We start from the raw sequence: 25,231 nt of genomic DNA, 5'->3' as shown, positions 1-25,231 counted from the left end.
TGACTACATTAACGCTGCATTGTTATTTACTTTTTCTTGTCCGTGACTACATTAACGCTGTATTTTTATTTACTTTTTCTTCTCTGACTACATTAACGCTGTGTTATTTACTTTTTCATGTCTGTTGGACTACATTAGTGCTGTATTGTTATTTACTCTATGTCTGTTTGACTAACACTGTTTTGTTATTTACTTTTTCTTGTCTGTTTGACTGCATTAATGCTGTACTGCTATTTACTTTTTCTTGTATGTTTGACTACCTTAATGAAAAGCAATATATCCAAACATTGAAAAAAATGATAGTGGATAGGAATAGGCTGGAATGCAAGTGAAACACAGTTGAAACAGAGTGATTGCCTGGTGTTTTGCTTCACTTATGACCGAGGAGCTGAAACACTTGTGTGCTGACAAACATCTCTCGAATGTGTTTGTTAGTAAAGGAGACATTTATTAAATCACTTTGCAAGGTTCGTAAAGGAGATTAGCATGCTGAAAGCACACGTTTAAAAATGGTCACAGCAATGAAATGAAAACATACACAAATGATTCTCCGCTGCAATATACACAGCAAATATATGTATCTATATTACAATGCAAAGAAAATAATGAATTAAAAAATGCATCACCATGAGGCACAGGCAAATCTGCTTCATCTCCCTCTTACTGCATAGGTTTATTATTTAAAAAAATGCTGGTTACTTTAGGTCAGCTTTGAAAAGAACACGTCGGGAACTGGTCAAAATCCCAATGTGGCCTCTATCAAAACAAAACTGTTCCCTGCTGCCCTAGTACATTCTTATCAGCCTGAGCCCTTGGTGAGAAAGAACATTACATTACAACTGTGAATGTTGACTTGTTCACTACAGCTGTTCTGTCACAGTGATTTAGGGGTCGCTCAGAACACCTAGGGGTGCAGTGCGTAGGCACCATCAGGCACCACCCCCACTGCAAGAACTGATGCCCCAGCAGTGATTGAGACATGTTGGGTCTGTAACCCACTGATGCCCAGAACCTTCCACATTTTTAAAGTTTGTTTCTGGCACTCCCTGTGCTGAAAATAGTGGAGGTGGCCTCATTTCATTATGTGATTGTGGGCGAGATGGTGCAGTTCCAGGTACGCAAAATTTTACATTTTTGTAAGGTAAAGTAATTTTCATAGTGTGATTTCAACCAGACTCCCTCATACACATGTTCAGCAGGTGCATAAACCAACCAGGCTATCCTACTGGCTTTAGCACAAGTGGCCTGCTTGTTATCTACAGACCACCCCAGCAGGCACTGGACGTCCTGACCTCTCAGGGGCACTGGACTGTGGAACCTGCAGGTGACAGTTCATGGCAAGGGCTCCACTCACCTGTTCATTGACAGCTTCTCAGCCTCTTTGTGTACAACTCACAGACCTCAGTACTGGGAGGGGTTTGAAGAATGATTCTACCTTTTCCACTACAGTCCACCCTGACACTTGTCTGATCCCCCACAACTTACTCTCAGCTCCATCTGCTTTTGTTTCTCCCATTCTTGGGTGTTTGGTGCTGCACATGCAATAAAAGCATGCAGAGTAAACACTGAAATACAGTGTTGTGCGTCTTGGAGAGAAAGGAGGCAGATATGGAGAGAGAAGAGAGAGAGAGGCAGGGAGAGAGGGAGGCAGAGGAGAAGGGAGGGTGGGGGGCAGAAGGGAGAGAGAGGGGGCAGAGGAGAGAGAGAGGGGGTAGAGGAGAGAGAGAGGGGGCAGAGGAGAGAGATGGGGAGAAAGAGTGGAGAGGGGAGCGAGGGGGAGAAAGAGTGGAGAGGGAGTGTGGGGGAGAGGTGGCAGCAGGGGTAACAGAGGGAGAGAGGGAGCAGTGGGAGGCACAGGAAAGGGATGGGCAGATTTTTAAAGCTCTCTCCAGCCCAAAGCCAACCACACAGTAGCTCCTATGTAGCCCAATGCTGCTACTCCTAGGAAGGAGGGGCATGGGCAGAGTCAAGCAGGCAGTAAATGGAGATTTGTGCCCGGGCCCTTCCACAGAGGGGGTGGGCGCAGAATGTCTGCTCCTGCTAACTGCTTACTTTCTCTCTGAGTCCTCATGAGGGGCATTTTCAGGGAGCTGAAGCTCTACCTGGGGGTACTGGGGGGCTTTACTTGACACTAGTTACATTACACAAGGACACATTATTCATTTATTTTATGCACAGGGCAATTAAGTGATCTGCCCAGGATCACAGGATGTTGAGCCAGCGCCGAGACTGGATCCTGACTCCCCAGTTCTAAGTCACCAGCTCTGGCGAATTTTAAGCAAAGTTGTCAAATGAGATTGTTAATGTGAGGAGCTGAGATTTCTTTCCATGGACTCGGTTACCTTCCTCCCACCTGGGAAACTGTCCAACAAACTGTGAATTAAACAAGCAGGGCTTTCATGCTGGCAAATCACAGGGTCCTGCGCCCACAAAGTGGATTTAAATGGCGTCGAGGCGCTATCTGCCGCGCTGTATAATAAAGGTTTATGTTGTTAAACTCCCATTGTTCAGGGAAGCTTCTGGAAGTGCAGATGTGGGGGGAGGAGGGGAGGGGCTGCTGAAATGCAGGTGACCCCGCTGCACTTCTAAAGTTTCTTCACTTCTCACCTTGCAGGGGCTCCGAGCTCAGGGGTACAACCCACAAAAGACTGATCCTGTAACCCACACACATTTCTAAATTCCAGCCCAATATGCTAAAAGTAGCAGAAAGTCATTTATAAAACAGACCAATATTTACCAATCCACAACACCGGGAAAAATGTGGCCCAACTGTGCGTGACCAGGACCAACCTGGCCCCTTCCCAGGACAGAGGTCACTTTTATACCAATATAGACCAGTGTCAGGGGTCACCGGCCTGAGACCCCCGGGAGCGGGAGGGGAGAAGGAAACCATTCACCGTTTTTATTCCACTAATTACCCTGTAAACAGGAGGAGGGAGCGAACTCCCTCACTCAGTGACTTCCCGGCTCCAACCCTCCCACCCCGATAACTCACCCGCAGCAGATCACACGGCGACAACTCACTCACCTGCAGCAGATCACACGGCCACAACTCACTCACCTGCAGCAGATCACACGGCGGCAACTCACTCACCTGCAGCAGATCACACGGCGACAACTCACTCACCTGCAGCACATCACACGGGGACAACTCACTCACCTGCCACAGATCACACGGCGAAAACTCACTCACCTGCCACAGATCACACAGCGACAACTCACTCACCTGCAGCAGATCACACAGGGACAACTCACTCACCTGCAGCAGATCACACAGCCACAACTCACTGACCTGAAGCAGATCACACGGCCACAACTCACTCGCAACAGATCACACGCGACACCTCACTCACCAACTCACTCACACGCAGCAGATTACACGCCGACAACTCACTCACCTGCAGCAGATCACACGGCCACAACTCACTCACCTGCAACAGATCACACGGCCACAACTCACTCACCTGCAGCAGATCACACGGCCACAACTCAGCTGCAGCAGATCACACGGCGACAACTCACTCACCTGCAGCAGATCACACGGCCACAACTCACTCACCCGCAACAGATCACACGCGACACCTCACTCACCAACTCACTCACACGCAGCAGATCCCACGCGACACCTCACTCACCAACTCACTCACACGCAGCAGATCACACGCCGACAACTCACTCACCTGCAGGAGATCACACGGCCACAACTCACTCACCTGCAACAGATCACACGGCGACAACTCACTCACCTGCAGCAGATCACACGGCCACAACTCACTCACCTGCAGCAGATCACACGGCCACAACTCACTCACCTGCAGCAGATCACACGGCGACAACTCACCTGCAGCAGATCACACGGCCACAACTCACTCACCTGCAGCAGATCACACGGCCACAACTCACTCACCCGCAACAGATCACACGCAACACCTCACTCACCAACTCACTCACACGCAGATCACACGCCGACAACTCACTCACCTGCAGCAGATCACACGGCCACAACTCACTCACCTGCAACAGATCACACGGACACAACTCACTCACCTGCAGCAGATCACACGGCCACAACTCACCTGCAGCACATCACAGGGCGACAACTCACTGACCTGCAGCACATCACACAGCGACAACTCACTCACCTGCAGCATATCACACGGCGACAACTTACTCACTTGCAGCACATCACACGGCGACAACTCACTCACCTGCAGCAGATCACACGGCGACAACTCACCTGCAGCAGATCACACCGCGACAACTCACCTGCAGCAGATCACACCGCGACAACTCACTCACCTGCAGCAGATCACACCGCGACAACTCACTCACCTGCAGCACATCACACGGCGACAACTCACTCACCTGCAGCAGATCACACGGCGACAACTCACCTGCAGCAGATCACACCGCGACAACTCACTCACCTGCAGCAGATCACACCGCGACAACTCACTCACCTGCAGCACATCACACGGCGACAACTCACTCACCTGCAGCACATCATACGGCGACTACTCACCTGCAGCGAATCACACGGCGACAACTCACTCACCTACAGCAGATCACACGGCGCGCTCCCTTCACACGGCACTTCTGGGTGATAATAATTCACTGTCTGTGTCCATCCAGGGCTTGTGTAATCGCCCCTCACTTCTGCCATTAGGAGGGACTCCGGAAGTGCTTCGTCCAGTGGGGGTGGTCAGCACCCCACAATTACCCCCACCCGAGGGATGGTGAAAGGAGGGAGGGATATGGGGCGCTATCCTCTCTCTCTCTCTCCTCACACGATAAATGTGACCCCCGTGAGATCTGTGGTGCAGCCTCCTGTAGAGATGAGTGAACTACCTCCCACAGCTGGTGCTTGCGCCCCGGTCCTGTTTGCACCCCCTCACAGCTGGTGCTTGCACCCCTGTCCTGGCTGCACCCCTTAGACTACAGTACAACTCTTCCCACCAACCCTGGGCCCTTCCCTTCTCCTGCAGACTCCTCCCCCTCCCACAAATTCCTGCGGGAGGGGCTGTTATTCTTTTCTCCCCCTCCCTCCCTCCCTCTTAGCACAGTCCAGAATCTGGACCTCGTCACCCCCAAACCTGACACAGCCTCGCCCCACGGCCATGTAAACCCTTCTCCTCTGATGAACTATTCATCTTGTAAAGCGCTTCAACACCTTTGGATAATGTCAGCGCTATATGATTGTGCAAACATGTATAGATTAAAAAACTCCCTGTAACTCTTCCCGACCGCCCCCATTCGTGCCCCCTGCGGACTCACCCTCCTGCCCCCTCCACGAATGCTTCAGATGGGGGCTGTTATACTTATCGTTCCCCAGGGGCTCCTCTCTTCATATGTAGTGCTTCGCAGCGCTCTGCTGTGGGAGGGGCCATCTAGAGGGCCTGGGAGGGGGCAGGAGCCCCCACCGAGGCCTGGCTACCCGTGTCTGCATGGGGGTCTCTTGGAACCACCTCCGGCTCTGTTGCTGCTATTTGTAAGCACATAGACGAATGGTAGATGAAACTACAAGTCCCAGAATGCAACTTTAAATGTGAAGGGTGCATTACAAATCATACAGTGTTGTGCGTGTATTTCTGAAGACCTACGGACAGCGAAGGCTGACTGAAGATGTGGGCTGATGAATGGTGGTTGGGGGCTCCCTTGGACGTAAGAGACGGGGGGTAGGCAGAGGGGAGTATGTGGCCCCCAACCCCAGAGCACACTGCACAATGCACTGCATTTATTTAATACCAGATCTATGTGGATATTGTGAGCAAACTAACTCAGCCGCAGGTAAATACAAGTGGAGCCAAAACTCCTGGCTTGCCCTGCGCTGGGTTTGTAATCACGTGTCCTGTGAGTGTTCATGTGATGGGCAGTTTCTTATTGGCTTCATGACAAGAGACACAAACATGAGTGAATCTGGAATAACTGCTCAAAAAACGCACAGAAAGTCTTACAGTGAAAGATTTTTCAATTTAAGCTACAGCTCTCTGGCATACACGGCGCTTATTTACACAGTCATGAGGAATACTCCAGTGTAAATGTGTGTACGTTTCGTATCCCCTTGTGTGTGTACTTCTTGTATAGCAGTGTGTGTGTACGTGTGTGTACTTTTCATATGGCAGTGTATGTGTGTACTTTTCATATGGCAGTGTATGTGTGCACTTTTCATATGGCAGTGTATGTGTGTACTTTTCATATGTCAGTGACTGTGTGCACTTTTCATATGGCAGTGTATGTGTGCACTTTTCATGTATCAGTGTATGTGTGTACTTTTCATATGGCAGTGACTGTGTGTACTTTTCATATGGCAGTGTATGTGTGCACTTTTCATATGTCAGTGTATGTGTGCACTTTTCATATCAGTGTATCTGTGTACTTTACATATGTCAGCGACTGTATGTACTTTTCATATGGCAGTGTATGTGTGCACTTTTCATATGGCAGTGTATGTGTGCACATTTCATATGTCAGTGTATGTGTGCACTTTTCATATGGCAGTGTACGTGTGTACTTTTCATATGTCAGTGTATGTGTGTACTTTTCATATGTCAGTGACTGTGTGCACTTTTCATATGTCAGTGTATGTGTGTACTTTTCATATGTCAGTGTGTGTGTGTACTTTTCATATGTCAGTGTATGTGTGCACTTTTCATATGTCAGTGTATGTGTGCACTTTTCATATGTCAGTGTATGTGTGCACTGTTCATATGGCAGGGTATGTGTGTACTTTTCATATGTCAGTGTATATGTGTACTTTTCATATGGCAGGGTATGTGTGTACTTTACATATGTCAGTGACTGTGTGCACTTTTCATATGGCAGTGTATGTGTGCACTTTTCATATGTCAGTGTATGTGTGCACTTTTCATATGTCAGTGTATGTGTGCACTGTTCATATGGCAGGGTATGTGTGTACTTTTCATATGTCAGTGTATATGTGTACTTTTCATATGTCAGTGTATGTGTGCACTTTTCATATGTCAGTGTATGTGTGCACTTTTCATATGTCAGTGTATGTGTGCACTTTTCATATGGCAGGGTATGTGTGTACTTTTCATATGTCAGTGTATGTGTGCACTGTTCATATGGCAGGGTATGTGTGCACTGTTCATATGTCAGTGTATGTGTGTACTTTTCATATGTCAGTATATGTGTGCACTGTTCATATGGCAGGGTATGTGTGCACTGTTCATATGGCAGGGTATGTGTGTACTTTTCATATGTCAGTGTATATGTGTACTTTTCATATGTCAGTGACTGTATGTACTTTTCATATGTCAGTGTATGTGTGTACTTTTCATATGTCAGTGTGTGTGTGCACTTTAGATATGTCAGCGATCTCGCTTGGCAGAAGTCGAGCGCTTTGCATAATATCGACCCTGTTACACAGTTAATTGCACGTTTGCCGATAGGTTTCATTACGAGTGAACTGTAGCAGCGCGATCGTTTTTCTTGTTTCTAACCATTCAGTGAAATGTCTGACATGCTGCCTCTATGTAGGAAGGTACCCCCTTTCTAGCCCTGTTACCCCCACTTTTGGCCTGTTTGTGAGTGTATGTCAGGGTGTTTTCACTGTCTCACTGGGATCCTGCTAGCCAGGGCCCAGTGCTCATAGTGAAAACCCTCTGTTGTCAGTATGTTTGTTATGTGTCACTGGGATCCTTCTAGCCAGGACCCCAGTGCTCATAATGTGTGCCCTGTATGTGTTCCCTGTGTGGTGCCTAACTGTCTCACTGAGGCTCTGCTAACCAGAACCTCAGTGTTTATGCTCTCTCTGCTTTCTAAATTTGTCACTGCAGACTAGTGACTAATTTTACCAATTCTCATTGGTACACCCATATAATCCCCTTGTACATGGTACTTAGGTACCCAGGGTATTGGGGTTCCAGGAGATCCCTAAGGGCTGCAGTATTTTTTTTTCCACCCATAGGGAGCTCTGACAATTCTTACACACGCCTGCCACTGCAGCCTGAGTGAAATAACCTCCACGTTATTTCACAGCCATTTTTCACTGCACATAAGTAACTTATAAGTCACCTATATGTCTGACCCTCACTAAGTGAAGGTTGGGTGCCAAGTTACTTAGTGTGTGGGCACCCTGGCACTAGCCAAGGTGCCCCCACATCATTCAGGGCAAATTCCCCGAACTTTGTGAGTGCGGGGACACCATTACACGCGTGCACTGTACATAGCTCACTACCTATGTACAGCGTCACAATGGTAACTCCGAACATGGCCATGTAACATGTCTAAGATCATGGAATTGTCACCCCAATACCATTCTGGTATTGGGGGACAATTCCATGATCCCCCGGGTCTCTAGCACAGAACCCGGGTACTGCTAAACTGCCTTTCCGGGGTTTCCAATGCAGCTGCTGCTGCTGCCAACCCCTCAGACAGGTTTCTGCTCTCCTGGGGTCCAGGCAGCCCTGGCCCAGGAAGGCAGAACAAAGGATTTCCTCTGAGAGAGGGTGTTACACCCTCTCCCTTTGGAAATAGGTGTGATGGGCTGGGGAGGAGTAGCCTCCCAAAGCCCCTGGAAATGCTTTGATGGGCACAGATGGTGGCCATCTCTGCATAAGCCAGTCTACACCGGTTTAGGGATCCCCCAGCCCTGCTCTGGTGCGAAACTGGACAAAGGAAAGGGGAGTGACCACTCCCCTGACCAGTACCTCCCAGGGGAGGTGCCCAGAGCTCCTCCAGTGTGTCCCAGACCTCTGCCATCTTGGAAACAGAGGTGTTGGGGGCACACTGGACTCCTCTGAGTGGCCAGTGCCAGCAGGTGACGTCAGAGACCCCCTCTGATAGGCTCTTACCTCTCTTTGTAGCCAATCCTCCTTTCTTGGTAGCCAAACCTCCTTTTCTGGCTATTTAGGGTCTCTCCTCTGGGGAATTCTTCAGATAACGAATGCAAGAGCTCACCAGAGTTCCTCTGCATCTCCCTCTTCGACTTCAGCCAAGGATTGACCTCTGACTGCTCCAGGACGCCTGCAAAACCGCAACAACTACTGTAGCGCCTCATCCTGCCGGCTTTCTTGACTGTTTCCTGGTGGTGCATGCTCTGGGGGTCATCTGCCTTCACCCTGCACTGGAAGCCAAGAAGAAATCTCCCGTGGGTCGATGGAATCTTCCCCCTGCTAACGCAGGCACCAAAAGACTGCATCACCGGTCCTCTGGGTACCCTCTCATCCTGACGAGTGTGGTCCCTGGAACACAGGAACTCTATCCAAGTGACTCACACAGTCCAGTGATCCTTCAGTCTAAGTTTGCTGGCTGTAAGTCCTTGCCTCCCCACGGTAGACTGCAAACCTGTGTACTGCTTGATTTGCAGCTGCTCCAGCTCCTGTGCACTTCGCCACGGATTCCTTCATGCACAGCCTAGCCTGGGTCCCCAGCACTCCGTCCTGCAGTCCTCAACCCTCTGAGTTGCCCTCCGACGTAGTGGGACCCTCCTTTGTGACTCTGAGCCAGCTCCGGTTCACAAATCTTCTAAGTGCCTGCTCTGGTACTTCTGCAGGTGCTGCCTGCTTCTGTAGGGGCTCTCTGAGTTGCTGAGCGCCCCCTCTGTCTCCTCCTCCAAGGGGCGACATCCTGGTCCTTCCTGGTCCCCAGCAGCACCCAAAAACCTCTACCGCAACCCTTGCAGCTAGCAAGGCTTGTTTGCAGTATTTCTGCGTGGGAACACTTCTGCAACCTTCAGCACGACGTGGGACATCTTCCATCCAAAGAAGAAGTTCCTAGTCCTCTTTGTTCTTGCAGAATCCTAACCTTCTTCCATCCGGAGGCAGCTTCCTTGCACCTTCATCCGGGAATTTCTGGGCTCCTATCCCCCCGGACACTATCACAACTCTTGGACTTTGTCCCCTTCCCCTGCAGGTCCTCAGGTCCAGGAATCCATCTTCAGTGCTTTGCTGGTGTTTGTGGTTCTTGCAGAATCCCCCTATCACGACTATTGTGTCCTATTGGGGTAGTAGGTGTACTTTACTCCTACTTTTCAGCGTCTTGGGGTGGGATATCATGGACACCCTGACTGTTTTCTCACAGTCCCAGCGACCCTCTACAAGCTCCCATAGGTCTGGGGTCCATTCGTGATTCGCTTTCCACTTTTGGTGTATATGGTTTGTGTTGCCCCTAGACCTATGTTCACCTAGTGCATCCTATTGTAATTCTACACTGTTTGCATTACTTTTCTTACTCTTACTTATCTGTTTTGGGTTTGTGTACATATAACTTGTGTATAGTACTTACCTTCTTACTGAGGGTACTCACTGAGATACTTTTGGCATATTGTCATAAAAATAAAGTACCTTTATTTGTAGTAACTCTGAGTATTGTGTTTCTTATGATATAGTGCTTTATTATATAAGTGGTATAGTAGGAGCTTTGCATGTCTCCTAGTTCAGCCTAAGCTGCTTTGCCATAGCTACCTTCTATCAGCCTAAGCTGCTAGAAACACCTTTATTCTACTAATAAGGGATAACTGGACCTGGCACAGGGTGTAAGCACCACAGGGTACCCACTATAAGCCAGGCCAGCCTCCTACACTTTACAAACAGCAGGCGGTTTGTAGTCTGAAAACAATGCGTGCAGATCACAGGATGCCCAGGGTTTAATTTGTGAACTCTGGCACTTTTGTGTGTACATAAAACCAGGAAATGAAATGTGATGTTGAGGGCATCAGTTTGTTTTTTTCACTTAGCTACAAGGACCCGGAAGTAAAGAATGTAAGGTTGGCATTAATGCACTGTCTTGTGATTTGGGGCAAGAGTGTGGAAATGGAGTTAGAGTGAACATTCAAATGTACAATTATTTAGGAAGTCAAGAGGGATGTGAAAAAGGTGGAAAGTAATATATATTTTAAGAAGTTTTACTGCACGTCAACTTAAGCGATACACATTTTTTAAACTGATATGTTCTCGCAATCCTATTTCACTCAACAGAAGCCATAAATTTTTCTGTACATTTTTTATTCTTATGCCAATATTACAAACAACACGGAAAGCAGAAAAATCAATTAGGTTCGCCAATGTGAAATTAACAGCACTTTGTTACCATATTCCGAAAACATTCAAACATGTCTGTATGTGACTTTTCGGAATGAAAGAAATGTCTATCTAACAACTGATTTATTCAGGTCGGCATACATTTAAATGTACATATTTATACATAAACATATATCCTTAGTAACTCCCTATGCTTATTTTACCAATATGGGATTTGGAAAAGGATGTGTGACGCACTCCCCCACATTATTGATACTGCTAAACTGCACCAAAAGTAGTGTTTTTTTGCTGCAAAAGGTTAAACATGTTAAACAGTTAAGTGTGCATCCATTGGATAATCACAGATATTTCATACTTTATTTTGGGTACAAATCAAAACAAGTCAGTATATATTTTATAAACATAATGATCAGGCATTAAATTGACTCTCATGAAAAGTAAATCAAATTAGCCTAAGGGAAATGTTTTACCTCTATTGACTGTCTCCATTCAAGCCCCACACATTTGACAATAATGTACTTGTAGGCAGAGGGATGTACATGGGTTGCCAGCTAGAATGCTAGGCCTTTCTGTGTGCCAGCAGGAGGGCAGAACCCTGTCTGTCATCCGAAAGCCAAACAGCAAAGATCTTTCCTAGTGCTGTCAGAGTCTTAGAATCTATCAATTGGGGCAAATGAAGTGGACATGACAAACATACTCCAGAGACTGTAGGCCGTCTTGCACACTGCTTGGACAAGGTGGTGCTTAGCTCTGTTTTGGAGGAAACGTTTTGTGATGTAGCCACCGGCTCTTCTGAGTGTTTCAGAATTATAAAGATCCTATTTAGTGCAATGCTGGCATGTCGATGTAGACATTGCGCAGGTGCTTGAAACATTTGGCAGTAGTACGCGGTCATATGTTCAGGAATAATGCAAGGATTATTGACATTATAGGCAAACAATGCATGTGGAACCTAATCTTTGGCAGCAAGATGGGCTTTAGTTGCAATATAGCACACCTGCTGCACCTCCTGCTGATGGAGTTGTAAGACAAAATCATTTCTGATTTGAACTTAACTTCTGTATGTTTGGCTGGGGAAAATGTATTGGGATATCTCTTGTTCAAACTTTTTACCTATTTTCTCCACTGTTTTTTTAAAAAACTTTTTTTCCTGTCTTCCTTTCGTTCTCTCATTCTATGTATCCTTTTTTCAAAACCTTCTTCATAAACGTGCTGAGCATTTAAAAGTTTTTTTTGTACCTTCAATTTTGTAGACCTTTGAATGGACAATTCTCTAGAATTGAGGTAACATCTTCTCCATCTCACCCATTCCGTTGTTTTTCACATTTGTTTGCCTTGATGAGTAAGAGTCATTAAGCTTAATTTAACAAACGTTGCTGTTTTAGGGGCAAGCGCAAAGCGCTCCGTCCCTCTTCTAATCTCTCTTTAGGGGATTTTAACCACGGCCATGTTACGTCAGTCACTTTCATTGGTTCGTGGGCTTGCCTTTTAAAATACGCTTGTTTTCATTCGTGAAAGGCATGCACACGCCATGCCTTTTCCGGTGTTTAGCCCTCCTCGAGAGCACCGGTAAACTACTGGAAACATACGAGGTTCCATGTTTTCTGTATGGTTTCTGGACTGCTTTTTCTCTTTATTTCGCAGACACAGCGCGATTGCGCTCGTTTTTTAAATTTTATTTAATGTGGCAAGAAAAGTCTGGTTACGAGTTTACAACGCTAATAGCTCTAACTCGACGTAATGCGAGACCCGTTGCATTGCAACTGCTTGTTTTTATGGCTGCCCTTCAAGATGCTCACACCCAGCAGCAACAAGAAAGGGCACAAAATGCTGCTGTGGCTTAACCTGAAAACAGACTCATCTCATCTCCCCCTTTTTCCATCATGCAAAAGAGGATGAGAGAGGGACCGCCTGCACCAGAGAATAGACTCGCCGAGTGAACCAAGTGACCCGAGAGCCAGGCCTGCCTCTGAAGACTCTCTTCGGAAAGGCACCAAAGGCAGCTCAAAAAAGAAAGTAAGCGTGCAACAGTAAGGAAACTCATCCTGCAAACAAAGGTAAAACACAAACTTCATGAGCCAGTTTTACTCACAGTGACTCCCCCGCCTGCAGACTCGGCAGTGACCTCTGACTGCAGCTGGCCTCTGAAGACAAAAATGAACAGGCTGTTTCCAGGTAAGCCAAAGCTATATGTACCAGCAGGGAGAGGTGGGGTTGTGTTAAGTACATTTTGTACAGGAATTTGGGCTTCGGAAAGTGTCTGTGGAGGCATGAATGCCTCATCTCGTAATTATCGTAACAGGGAAGGGGACGAGGAGGTAATGTATACGTTTCATATGGCAGTGTATGTGTGTACTTTTTATGTGGCAGTATATGTGTGTATGTTTCATATGGCAGTAGATGCGTTTATGTTTCGGATGGCAGTGTATGTGTGTACTTTTCGTATGGCAGTGTAAGTGAGTACGTTTTGTATGGCAGTGCATGTGTGTACTTTTCATACGCCAGTAACTGTGTACTTTTCATATGGCAGTGTATGTGTGTACTTTTCATATGGCAGTGACTGTGTGTAGTTTTCATATGGCAGTGTATGTGTGTACTTTTCTTTCTTTTTAAAAAAAAAAGATTTTTATTGTAAACAATATAAAGTGACATAATAAAATAATCCAAGAGGGATCAAAGTCCCAACATTTGTAAACAGTCATACATAATAGGTCAAGATATATAGACAATGGGTGGTGCAATTATACATTGACAGTTGCTCTTCAAAACTGTTGCCATGGTGATCACAGTAATTATGCTGGTAAAGTAATAGTGACAATCATTAGAGAAAGCGGAAGAGAGAGCAAAGGATGGGGGAAATAGGAATATAAGTCGGGGCTGGGGAAGACGCAGTACTTTGTACTATAAGACATCTTTGTGCAGGGGGAGGGGCGGGGGAAGGAAATAGACCCTTATATGGGATGGTGGGGGCTGGGTTATAGTGTCTTCTATCCCTTCGGATATGGGGGGTTCGCTCCTCGCAGTGCTGGTATTCAGCTTGTAGGCTAGTTGCAGCATCTGCATATGGTGTGTTATCAGATTACGGTCAGGCATCTTTACAGTGGGGGGTGGCCTGTCGGGGTAGTAGTAGCGTGCGCCTGGCTAGTGAGTTGCCAGGGTAACAGATCAATCTGGGTGTGATGACCTGGGTTCCTTAGTTTCTCTCGGCGACGCTCATGCTTGCAACTTAACGTTCTTATGTCGACTCTGATGTGAGAGTCTGTGATCGCAGGTTACTGAAAAGAGTGTGGGAAGCCTGGGGTACGCCCATGATGGAGCTGAGGAAGGGAGAAGGGAGGGGGGAGGCAGAAAAAGAAGAAAGAAGTTAAGGAGAAGGGAAGAAAAAACTAATGGAAAGAGAGAAGGAGAGAGGGGGCAATCTGTCACAGGGAGGACAAGAAGCTGGGGTGGGAGATAGGAAAGGGAAGGGGGGTATGGGAGTGAGAATGTGAGACTGGAGGGGGAGGATGGAGTGGCCGAACACCTGGGCTTGGTCTTGTAGGTTATAGATGATTCTCTCATGCGTGGCAGTGCGAATCATAGCTGTAATCCATTCCTCCGGGGTCGGAGGAGCGCCCGATCGCCAGTGGCGTAGTATGCAGATTTTTGCAGTGGCTAGTGCTGTGTGGAGAAACCTCTTGTGCGGTCTGGCTAGGTCTGGGAGAGAGGTCATATTGTGTAGAAGTGTGAGGGAGAGGGGAAGTGGTGCCGGAAGTACCATAGATTCAGCTAGGGTAGAGCCCACCGTATCCCACACTGGTCGGACCGTTGGGCAATCTATTAGGATATGTTAAGGTCACAGTATGGTTCTGGGCATCGCCAACATTTCACGTGCGGGAGGAGTCCTGTCCTGTGCAGTTTTACCGGGGACCAGTACCAATCATGTAAGACTTTGAAGAGGCGGAACTTTAATCGTGCCTCTCGGGTGCCTCTGTCCAGGGCCTCTAGGATGTCCTCCCAATCCTCCGGGTCTAGTGTCTGGTGCAGTCGGGTTTGCCATTTTAGACGTAGTGTGTCTGCAAGGGGTTGAGAATAGAGCTGTCGCATAATTAGGTCATAGAGGCCCACCAAGACTCCCTTGTGTTGCACCCATGGTTGTAGGTAGGTCACTATGGGTGAGGACCGGGATCGCCATTGGGTGACCCCGGCCCCCTGATAGATGCAGTGCTTAAGTTGCAGATATCGCCACTCTTGGCTCGGCTGAAGGTTGAATTCCTCCCTTAATCTGGGAAAATATTTAAGCTTGTCATTTTCCAGAATCTGGGAGATGGCATGGATACCAACTCCCCTCCATCGTGGCCAGTCCAGCACTTCACCGCCTATCCGGAGTCCGCTATTGCGCCATAGGGGTGCTTGGGCGTGGAGAAGAGGATGGACCCCGAGCAGGCGGTGGACCCTGCGCCAGGCTGCCCGTGTCGCCTTCAGAATGGGGTTCACCGGTCCCGTGGGTGGGAGGTCGTCACGGTAAGGCCCTCCGAGTCCCCCCTCCGCAGACAGCAGTAATGTCTCCACAGCTATCCATTGGGGTGGGTCTGGTACTTCGGACAGAGTGTGTGACAGCTGGGATAGGTGTAGTGCAAGTGAATAATGCTCTACTGATGGTAGTCCCATGCCCCCGTGGGAGCGTCGGGCTAGGAGTTTGGCAGGTGATAGGCGTGGTCGCATAGAACCCCATACAAATGATCTGATAAGCGCATCTATGTTTCTCAGTGTTTGGAGAGGCACCTGCAGGGGGAGGAGCCCTAGAATATAGGTGAAACGGGGCACCATTACCATCCTTACTGCTTGTACTCCGCCCCACATGGAAAGGCCCAGTTGGCTCCATTTTGCGAAATCAAGCTTCATCCGCGCAATAAGGGGGTCAATGTTGTCCGCCACCATGTGCGTTAGGCCCGGATTGACCAACACACCCAGGTATTTGAGGCGTTTTGGTGTCCAACGGAACGGGAAGCCCAAGATGGCTGCTCTTGTGGTCATCCGCCAGAGGGGGAGCGCTTTGCTTTGGTCCCAGTTAATGCTATAGCCAGAGAGGATTGCGAATCCATCGATTATCTCTAGCAAGGCAGGTATGGATCTTTCTAGGTCCGTAAGTGTTAGTAGGATGTCGTCGGTGTATAGATAGATTTTAGAGTTGCCGACCGGGAGTGTTAAACCCGTGATGGAGGGGGAGGAACGAATAGCCGCAGCAAGTGGTTCCATTGCTAACAGGAACAGGAGGGTGAAAGGGGGCAGCCCTGTCGAGTACCTCTTCGGATAGGGAAGGGGTCAGAGAGAAAGCCTCCGCAATTGACTCTTGCCGCAGGTTGCTCGTAGAGTAGCCATATCATTGAAATAAAACTGTCTCCCAGACCGAATCTCTCCAGCGTTGTGAACAGGTAAGACCACGCTATACGGTCGAATGCCTTTTCCGCGTCCAGAGACAGAGCCAGTGCCTCCTCTTGTAGGTCTCTAGAGGCCCAAAGGGTATGGCATAGGGTGCGCAGGTGGTTCCTTGAGGTGCGCCCTGGTACAAACCCCACTTGTGTGTGGTGGATCAGAGACGGTATGACTTTGCGCAATCTATTGGTCAGGATACTCGCTAGGATTTTGATGTCACTGTTTAAGAGGGATATGGGTCGATAGCTGCCGCACAGCAGGGGGTCTCCCCCGGGTTTTGGTATGACAGCTATCATGGAATTGTTGGATATGATCCCCAGGGTTTGTGTTGAACATGCTTCGTTCAGGGCCTCGTGTAGTATGTCAATTGCGTCTCCCCTTATCCATTTATAAAACTCCGCCGGGAATCCATCCTCCCCCGGTGATTTGTGGTAAGGGAGGTCAGAGATGGCTTTTTCTACTTCCTGCCTGCTTATTTTCCCTTCTAGAAGGCTACCTCCCTCCTCGGATAGGGAGGGTAGATCAATGCCCGCCAAGAAGGTTGTACACTGTGCTGAGCTGGGCGTGTTCTCCGATGTGTAGAGATGTTTATAGAAGGACGCAAATTCATTAGCAATGGCTTGCGGGTGCGCTAGTATTTCTCCAGAGGGGGCACGAATGCAGGGATAGCGAGGGCAGCTGCCCTCTGCCGAAGCTGGGCTGCCAGCAAGTGTCCTGCCTTCTCTCCCTGTTCGTAATGTCTTCCCTGTAATCTCTGTAGGGCATACTCGGCCTGAGAGGTATACAGCTCATTGAGGGCCATTTGGGCACGCTCTAAGTTTCGGCGCCCCGTAAGGGAGGGGTGCGTAGTATATTGCCTGGTGAACCGGCGTATATCAAGTTCTAGAGCTGCCTGTTTCTCTTTTCTATCTCTATTCGCCAGTGCTGCGTCTCGCATAAGTTTCCCCCGCACTGAGGCCTTGGCTGCGCCCACATTATTCGGCTGGAATCCACGGAGCCTAAGTTATTTTGGGCGAAGGAGGCAATATGATCCTGTAGTTGCAGCTTGCCTTGTGGTGAGCGATAGCGGTGGGTCGCAAATCTCCAGGGTTTACGACCCAGGGACACAAGGCCCAGGTGGATGGCTATGCAAATCGGGGAGTGGTCCAAGAGGCTGCCCTCCAGTATGCAGGTCTCGTGGGTGTGAGCCACGAGGTTGTGGGACAGAAGGAAATAGTCAAGGCGGGATTGGGTGCCATGTACCGGTGAGATGAAAGTGAATTCTCGCTCTGCTGGGCGGGTCAGCCTCCAGTGGTCTACTAGGCCATTGTCCGAAAGTATGTTGGTCTGTAGGGCTCTATCTGCATTGTTGCTAACATATATGGGGCCTGTTCTATCGAGTATTGGGTCTCTTGCTATGTTCCAGTCCCCCCCTATCACGTAGCAGGATGCCCCTATCTCAGTCAGGAGTCGATTGATTTGTAGGAAAAAGAGGCATTTCGGGCCCGTTGGTGCGTAGATCGAACCCACGTACAGCGAAGAGGCACCCAGCTTCAGTTTGGCAAACACGTAACGGCCATCGGGGTCGGTCCATGACTTAAGAATGGTATGCGGGAGGGTTTTACGTATTAGTAGCGCCACACCGCGTTTTCTAGGGGTGGCCTCTGTGCTAGGGGAAGAGGGGGTACAACTAAACAAGGCAGTGCCCACCCAATCGCGTCTCAGTTTGTCAGACTCCGGGCCATCCAGGTGCGTCTCTTGTAAAAGGGCAATGTCAGTCTGTTTGGAGTTGAGATAGGATAGGACCTTTTTTTGCTTTATGAAGTGGATAAGGCTGTTTACGTCCAGGATGTGATTCGCAAAGGTGGTGCTGGTCTTCCGGCTGTGTCGGACATCCGTGCACTTTTTTTGGGGGGGTCTGCCCGGGTATGGGGCAGGGAAGGAAAAGGGTGTTGTAGGAAGGTTGGGTTGAGGAGGGGAAGGGGGGAGGGGTTCGACAGAGGATCTGAAGCTGGGGGGTCATGTGTGAAAGGGAGGAGTGGGGGGGTGAACAGAAAGCAAGTGGCAAGTTAGTGAGGGGAAGAGAAAGAAATTAACTTCTAAAGGATAAAACAGGCAAGCAGGGCTGATATGAAGAGGGCGAGTTAACAAAAAAAAGGAAAAGGAAGAGAAGAGAGAACAGGACACCAGTCCCGGCGATCTAGGGCTGTAACCTGCGGGTCTAGTACCCAGACATATCGAGCTCCATTGCCTGACCAGCGGGCCCCGGACCGAGGGAGGCAGCGCACGCGTGATGCCTCGGCCCCGGTGGCATGGTTCTCCCCTCTACCTGTGGATCCGGATGGCGTGTAAGGGCAAGGGGGCGGGGGGCAAAGGGGGAAGTCAGCACCGCGTGGGTCTGTGGCTGTTTTGGGGGATAGTGTCTATATCATGCTGGCGTTCGGGAGAAGGGGGCCGCTAGGAGGTGTAGGCCAATTTTATCGGTTCATTCGGGTTTTGTCGGAACCGGGGAAGGGGAGGCGGGGGGTAGAGGTGTGGTCAGGCTGCTGTTGTTGTGGGAGAGAGGGGTGTCACACTGCTGTTGCGAATCACTCAACACAAATATGATGATACTTTGTACATCTTAATAGACACTTAGCAACCATTATTGAAAGTAATCTAAGTTAAGAAAAATTATTAGTGAGTGAGAACAGTGGGACAGTTCTGACGGTATGCTCGAAATCTATATAAACAATGAACAGGAGTTATACTATTGAGAGGTTGTTTCACCTAGTCTGTAAAAAGGGGGAGGGGGCAAAAGAGAGCACGCTGAAACATATAGTAGCAAACAAAAATATTCTAACACTATCTAGGACGAGCAGAGGTTATAGCCTCTTGTGACATTCTGTCTATGAGTTCACGAAAAGAAACAGGTACTCATCTCTCCCCCTTGTCCTCTCCAGCGCCAGGGTCCGTCGGTGCGGTCATGCTGGTACTTGATTGGTTGTAGGGAGGGTCCTAAGGGGATTGTTGCTCTTTTGGTCCTCAGGAGGGGTCCATCGTGGGCTTCAGAGGAGAGCGAGATTTGTCCATTTCTGAAAGTTGTGTGTGCATCACCACTGCTTGGAGTACTTGGCCCCTATCATCATAGCTTTTCGCGAGTCTCTGAAAGTCTCTTCCTCTACTATGGGGATCTGTGATGGAGCGCATTTCAGGTTCAGGGGCGGGTACTAGATGCCTAGTATTCTGGAGTGGGCTCCGCAAGGGCTGAAGGGGGTGGGCAGTCACTTCCATGGACTGGTTTTGATCTTGTAGTCCTTCCAAGAATGTCCTCAACTCCTCCGGTTCGTAGAAGTTCTGTGATTCCCCATTTTTGGTGATCCACATCCTGGCGACTCAAATAGACCAAATTTCACTTCTAGGCGACGGAGTTGGGTGCGGAAGGACAGGAAGGCCTTCCTCCGATCAGCGGTCTCCTTGGAGAAGTTAGCCGTCATCCGGATCTCCAGGTTACCCAATCGAAGCAACCCTTGTGTGCGAGCCGTCTGCAGCAATTGGCGGGCCTGCGTGTGTCTCAGCATGCAGGCTAGGATTGGGCGGGGCAGCTATTTCCGTCTTGTCTCCTGGGGCCCAGCCTGTGTGCCCTCTGGAACTCTAAGGGGGGGTCGAATTTGACATCTGTTAGCTTGGGAAGTATGTCCCGTAAGTAGAAGAATATGTCTGCGCCCTCCACGCCTTCCGGAAATCCAAGGAGGCGAACATTGTTCCGGCGGCTCTTGTCCTCTAAGTCTGTTAGTTTGCTACGAAGGTGTGAGAGTTCCAGGTCTCTGTCGGTCCAAGAGGCTATCTGAGTTTCCACCGTGGCCACACGTTGGTCAAGCACGGACATCTGTGACTGAAAACCGGCTGTGTCCAGCCGCATAGATCTCGTCTCTGCTGTCAGCGCCACCATGGCATTGTCGATACCTACAGCTTACGGCTCACCGCCGATATCTCCTGCAGAATGCGGTCCATTGTCACGCCTTGTGTGTCTTCCGTCATGTTAGAGCAAGGAAGGGGCGGAGAGTCCTCAGCCGAGGGGTGTTTCTGCTGTTGGAGGGCTTCAGAGAATAGTAGTTGGCGGGTTGATTTACCCGTTACTTTGCCCGTCGTCTTGCGCCTGGCACAGTGTACAACCTTCAGTTGGGAGGGGGAGTGCCGCTCGCGAGGTTCCCCACCCCCCAGAAACGGCAGCAGTCCTGGGGTTGTGTGTGCCGGTGGCGGGAGGGGCGAGGAAGGCCCCCGTGGCCAGAGCCTCGCGGTCGCAGGAGGAAGGGGAGAGGCCGCGCAGCACTGATGAGGCCCTCCCTCTCCCCGCAGGCCGCCTCGATCTCCAGTGCGCCTGCGTGGGGGGCTCCCGTCCCTAGGGGAGGGGAGGGGCGAGAGGAGCAAGGGAGGCGGCTGAGGTCGTCCGTCACCCGCTTCTCCCGGCGAGCAGAGGGGGAGAGGCACGGTCCCGGGCCCGGGGTTGCCAGGTAACTGAGGCGGCAGCTCAGTCCTCTGCTGTAGGCCTCGGCGCCATTTTCCATGGTCGTGCAAGGGGGGCGATCGCGCTCCCCTTGCGACCGACACACCATCCGCTCGTCTCACGGCGCTGGTCCTCTGCTCTCTGTATTTATTAGTGGTTTGGAGGGCTCTCGGCGCCCCCACGGCACCGCCGTCCCCGGCCCGCGGCCCGCCGCCTGGCAATGCTCAGCTCCTAGGCGGCCATCTCCGTTCGTGGCCAGATCACGCCCCCTGTGTGTATTTTTCTTATGGCAGGGGGTGTGTGTACTTTTCATATGGCAGTGTATGTGTGTACTTTTCGTATGGAAGTGAATGTGTGTACGTTTCGTATGGCAATGTATGTGTGTACTTCTCATATGGCAGTGAATGTGTACTTTTCATATGGCAGTGTATGTGTGTACTTTTTCGTATTGCAGTGTATGTGTGTACTATTTGTATGGCAGTGAATGTGTATACTTTTTGTATGGGAGTGACTGTGTGTCCTTTTTCATATGGCAATGTGTATATGTACTTTTCATGTGGCAGTGTATATCTGTAGTTCTCATATGACAGTGTATATGTGTACATTTCATATGTCAGTGTATGTATGTGTGTGTGAGAAAAGGCCTCTTTTTGACATGGTTAGCCCCCACTTTTTCCCGGGGCCATTGCTCTTTCCCTAAAACTGTTGTGATGCATTACCACACTTGGATACACCTTTAGCTACCACTATAGGTCCCTAGTAAAAGGTACTTAGATACCCCCGTCATCGAGTACTAGGGGTTGGCCCCTAAGGGAAGCAGCACTGATTGTGCCATCCTTTAGGGCCCTGCATCCAGATGCTCCCAGCACTGCCATTACAGGCTGGTTGTCCTGGTGCAAACCTGGGACACAAACTCGACATGGCACACTGCCTGTGAAGGCATAGCTGTATGAGCAATATACCCCCACTGTGTCCTTATCAAACCTGGGACACAGTGAGGGAACAGAGTAGCCATTTTAATACATGTGCTGGACACTGGTCAATATGAGTTTCCCAGCTACATGATGGCCACTCTGAACCTTGGGTTGTTTGGTATCAAACAACTCAGAATGACAGATCCAAACTGGTACAAGTACTGGATGTATCCCTATATGTACCCAGGGGGCACGTTAGAGGTTCCCCTGCAAAAGCTAACTACCCTGGCATGGTTGCTGACTGGTTCTATCCAACCTACAAAGCTTGGGGGAGAGATCCATCTCTCTGGCTTGTGGAACGAAGCCCTTCCTGGCTGGAGGTGCCAACACCTCCTCCTTTAGGAATGTGCACTGCCCTGGCGGCGGTCTTCAATGGGCTAACCTCCTTTGAAACTCCAACCGAGGCCTGTTGCTAGCAGCAGATGGTAACCTCTATGCAAACCCCCACTTTTGGAGAATGCAACGGCAGGAAACTCAAACAAAGAGTAGGAGGAGTGGTACGAGCTGGCATGCACCACCATTAAGGTGTTGCCTGCAAGGTGGGCACTGCATTTCATTTTCCTCCATCTTGGATGGAAGGAAAATAGCCAATTAGGGGTAGGGAAGTGATCTTTCCCACAGGAAGTGGTCACTTTCGTGGGTATAGGCACCCAAAGGTAGGTGACCCATTGGTCACTACCAGGTTCCCCCTAAAATGCCCACTAAATACAGTATTTAGTGGGCTCCCCTGGACCAAGAAATCAGATTTTGAAGGGGCGTGGCTAGGTTCACTCGGAGATGGCCGCCATCTAAAGGAGCTCCGCGGCTCCAAACTGCCTAAATCCGTCATCTGGCAAAATCCAGCAGCTTCCCGCATAGCCAACAAGGGTAGAAAAGAGAGCAGAGCTGCCGGGGCCACGGAAACCTGAGAGGATCGTGCCAGGACCCTGGAAGGGTGGTCCGCCATCTCCAGCCGCAGGTGCGTGTAAAATCCGATCGGGCTGGGAGCCGGAGACAGGGCTCACCCATTCAGAGACTGAGGTACCCCGGGATCTGGGCCTGCAGTCAAGACGGGGGACCGTGGCCTATGCCCCGAGTCGGGAACCAATGGAAAGAGCAGCCTGGGCTGCAACCCTGCAGGGACTACCAGTAAGTGAGTCAGCAGCTCTCGTGCACAACCGGTGCAGTACCGGCTGGAGGCGTGGTGAGGGGTGGCCTCAGATTTGATTGCGGCCAGCCACCTAACGATCAGAGAGTGGAGGAGCCCAGACAGACAGAAGGTGCATGGCGGGACCCGGCCTGATGCAGGCAGCAGAGCGGAGGCGAGAGGTGCCTGCAGACGGGCGCGCAGCAAAGGCCCTAGCAATAGAGGCTGCAACAGAGCACAAGGCAAGGAGTGAGTACGGCCAGGAATGGGCTCCCTGGGGCTGAGGCTGAGAGTGCAGTGGAGGTCCGGGCCCGTAGTGAGACCCCTTGGACTTGCATGGACTCACAGAAGGGAGGCCAACGGGCCAACAACAGGGAGGAGAGGAGGCGAGACATCGGCTGCGGCCAGGATCTGTAGGTGAGTGGGCTGGACAGTAGGGCCCTGATGGGAAGAAAGGGTCAGCGGGGACTGTAGTTCGGACCAGTGGAGTGAGGAGGGTGAGAGCCCTGGCCCCCTGGCCGCAGGGTGGTGTTAGTGGAGATGGCCCACGACAACAGGAACGCAGGGGAGGAAGATCTGCCACTGAGAGCCTCCACAGAAGAGAGAGGGTCCCCTCGCCGCTGTTAACATCAAGATGAAGCCAAAGGTCCAGGCCCCCACACACTACAACAAAATGGACGAATATGCAGTGCAAAAGCAATCTCCCACATCTAATGGATCAGAGGCGACCACACCGGAGGAAGGAGAACCTTCACTGAAGGCCATCATGGCGGCGATATCGGACTTAAAAAGCGCACTGGAGCCTAAACTAGATACTGTGACAGAGGACGTCTCCTTCTTGCGAGCGGACTTCCAAAAAATTTCCGATAAAATATCAACTGCAGAATCAGACATTAAGGTATTGCAAACCGCGTCCAAGAAGCTTGAAGAACAAGTGAAATACCTCACAAAGCAGACTGGAGTGCTGGCCGCCAGACAGGAAGATCTAGAAGGGCGAGCACGAAGAAACAACATCAGGGTCTATGGAGTCCCGGAGAGGACAGAAGGACCTAGTGTGGATCTATTTCTGGAGGACCTCATTGTTAACACACTCCGTCCAAAGCACCTATCCAAATTCTTTTCTGTAGAAAGGGCACATAGGGTACCGATTCCTCTGCCGAAACCGCCCCCGAGAACAATCTTAGCGAGAATTTTCAATCATAGAGACCATGATGCTATACTACACGCTGCCCGTACGCATGGAGATGTACGCCACAGTGCAGTTTTCCCAGACTTTAACCTCCAGGTGCAAAGACGCAGTTTTGATGAAGTGAAAAAAGCCCTCCGAACAAAAGAACTGAAATATATGATGCTCTTCCTAACAAAGCTGCATGTTCTAGCAGAGGGCAGGTCATGATTCTTCACATCCCCAGAAGAGACATGGGGCTGGATGGAGGGATGGTGCCCAGTGGAACTACAAGACAGGAGAGGAGAGCCAAGAGGATGACTAAAGGCGCTGAAATCGGACAAACCCCCAGAGAGTGATCTGGCCCATTCTGGCAATAGAAATAAATGGACATTGGCCCTGCAATTTCTCCGTAGACATGCACCAGACGTGGCCCTCATACAAGAAACGCATCTGCAAGGGAACCACTGCAAGGTGTTAGACAGCATGGGTTACTGCTTGGGGGCGCATGCGGGATTCACTTCTAGCGCCAGAGAAGTGGGTATTTTACTTAAAAGGTCAACACCCTTAGAACCAGGGCTGGTGAAGACGGGCAAACTAGGGAGATTCGTGGTGATGACTGGGATCTGGAACGGGCAGATGGTGAATTTCTGTTCAGTGTACATACCACCGAAATGACATGCTGACACCTTATCAGCACTGGGAGCCGTACTGCTGGAACTGCCCCCCGGTTCCCTTATCCTGAGGGGAAACATGAACGACACTATGGACCCGATTCTAGATAGGTTGTCTGGGGGCAAGGGAGGGGTGAAACTGGGAACCTGACTACCTTTGCCAACTCGTTAGGCCTGACAGATCTATGGAGAGCTCACAACCCGCATTAGAGGCAATATACATTTTTATCTGCAGCACACAAAAGTTTCTCACGTATCAACTACCTATTTACACAACATATGAGAGAGGGATGCTCTAGGGATGTGGCACAGCTCGCATGTGGTGTGTCAGATTATTCCCCGGTGATGGCCATTCTCGTTGCTACTGTTAGAGACACAGGATTGCCGCCCAGAATAGACCCCTGGTATC

At 49.9% G+C, this 25,231-nt stretch overlaps 1 protein-coding gene across 2 annotated transcripts in view; it reads right to left on the bottom strand.

The window, feature by feature from the left end:
- Positions 1-4,966, bottom strand: part of LOC138295267 (zinc finger protein 420-like) — an 82,072-nt gene extending 77,106 nt beyond the window's left edge. For both annotated transcript variants that reach the window (XR_011203558.1, XM_069233457.1), the window contains exon 1: positions 4,556-4,966. The gene's annotated coding sequence lies outside the window, so the exon portion shown is untranslated. The remainder of the gene's footprint in view (positions 1-4,555) is intronic.
- Positions 4,967-25,231: the final 20,265 nt, after the last annotated feature.

The sequence above is a fragment of the Pleurodeles waltl genome, chromosome 5 (assembly GCF_031143425.1).
Source record: "Pleurodeles waltl isolate 20211129_DDA chromosome 5, aPleWal1.hap1.20221129, whole genome shotgun sequence".
Classification (NCBI taxonomy): Eukaryota; Metazoa; Chordata; class Amphibia; order Caudata; family Salamandridae; genus Pleurodeles; species Pleurodeles waltl.
The sequence above is the reverse complement of the archived record's forward strand: the minus strand, read 5'-3'. Positions and strand labels throughout refer to the sequence as shown.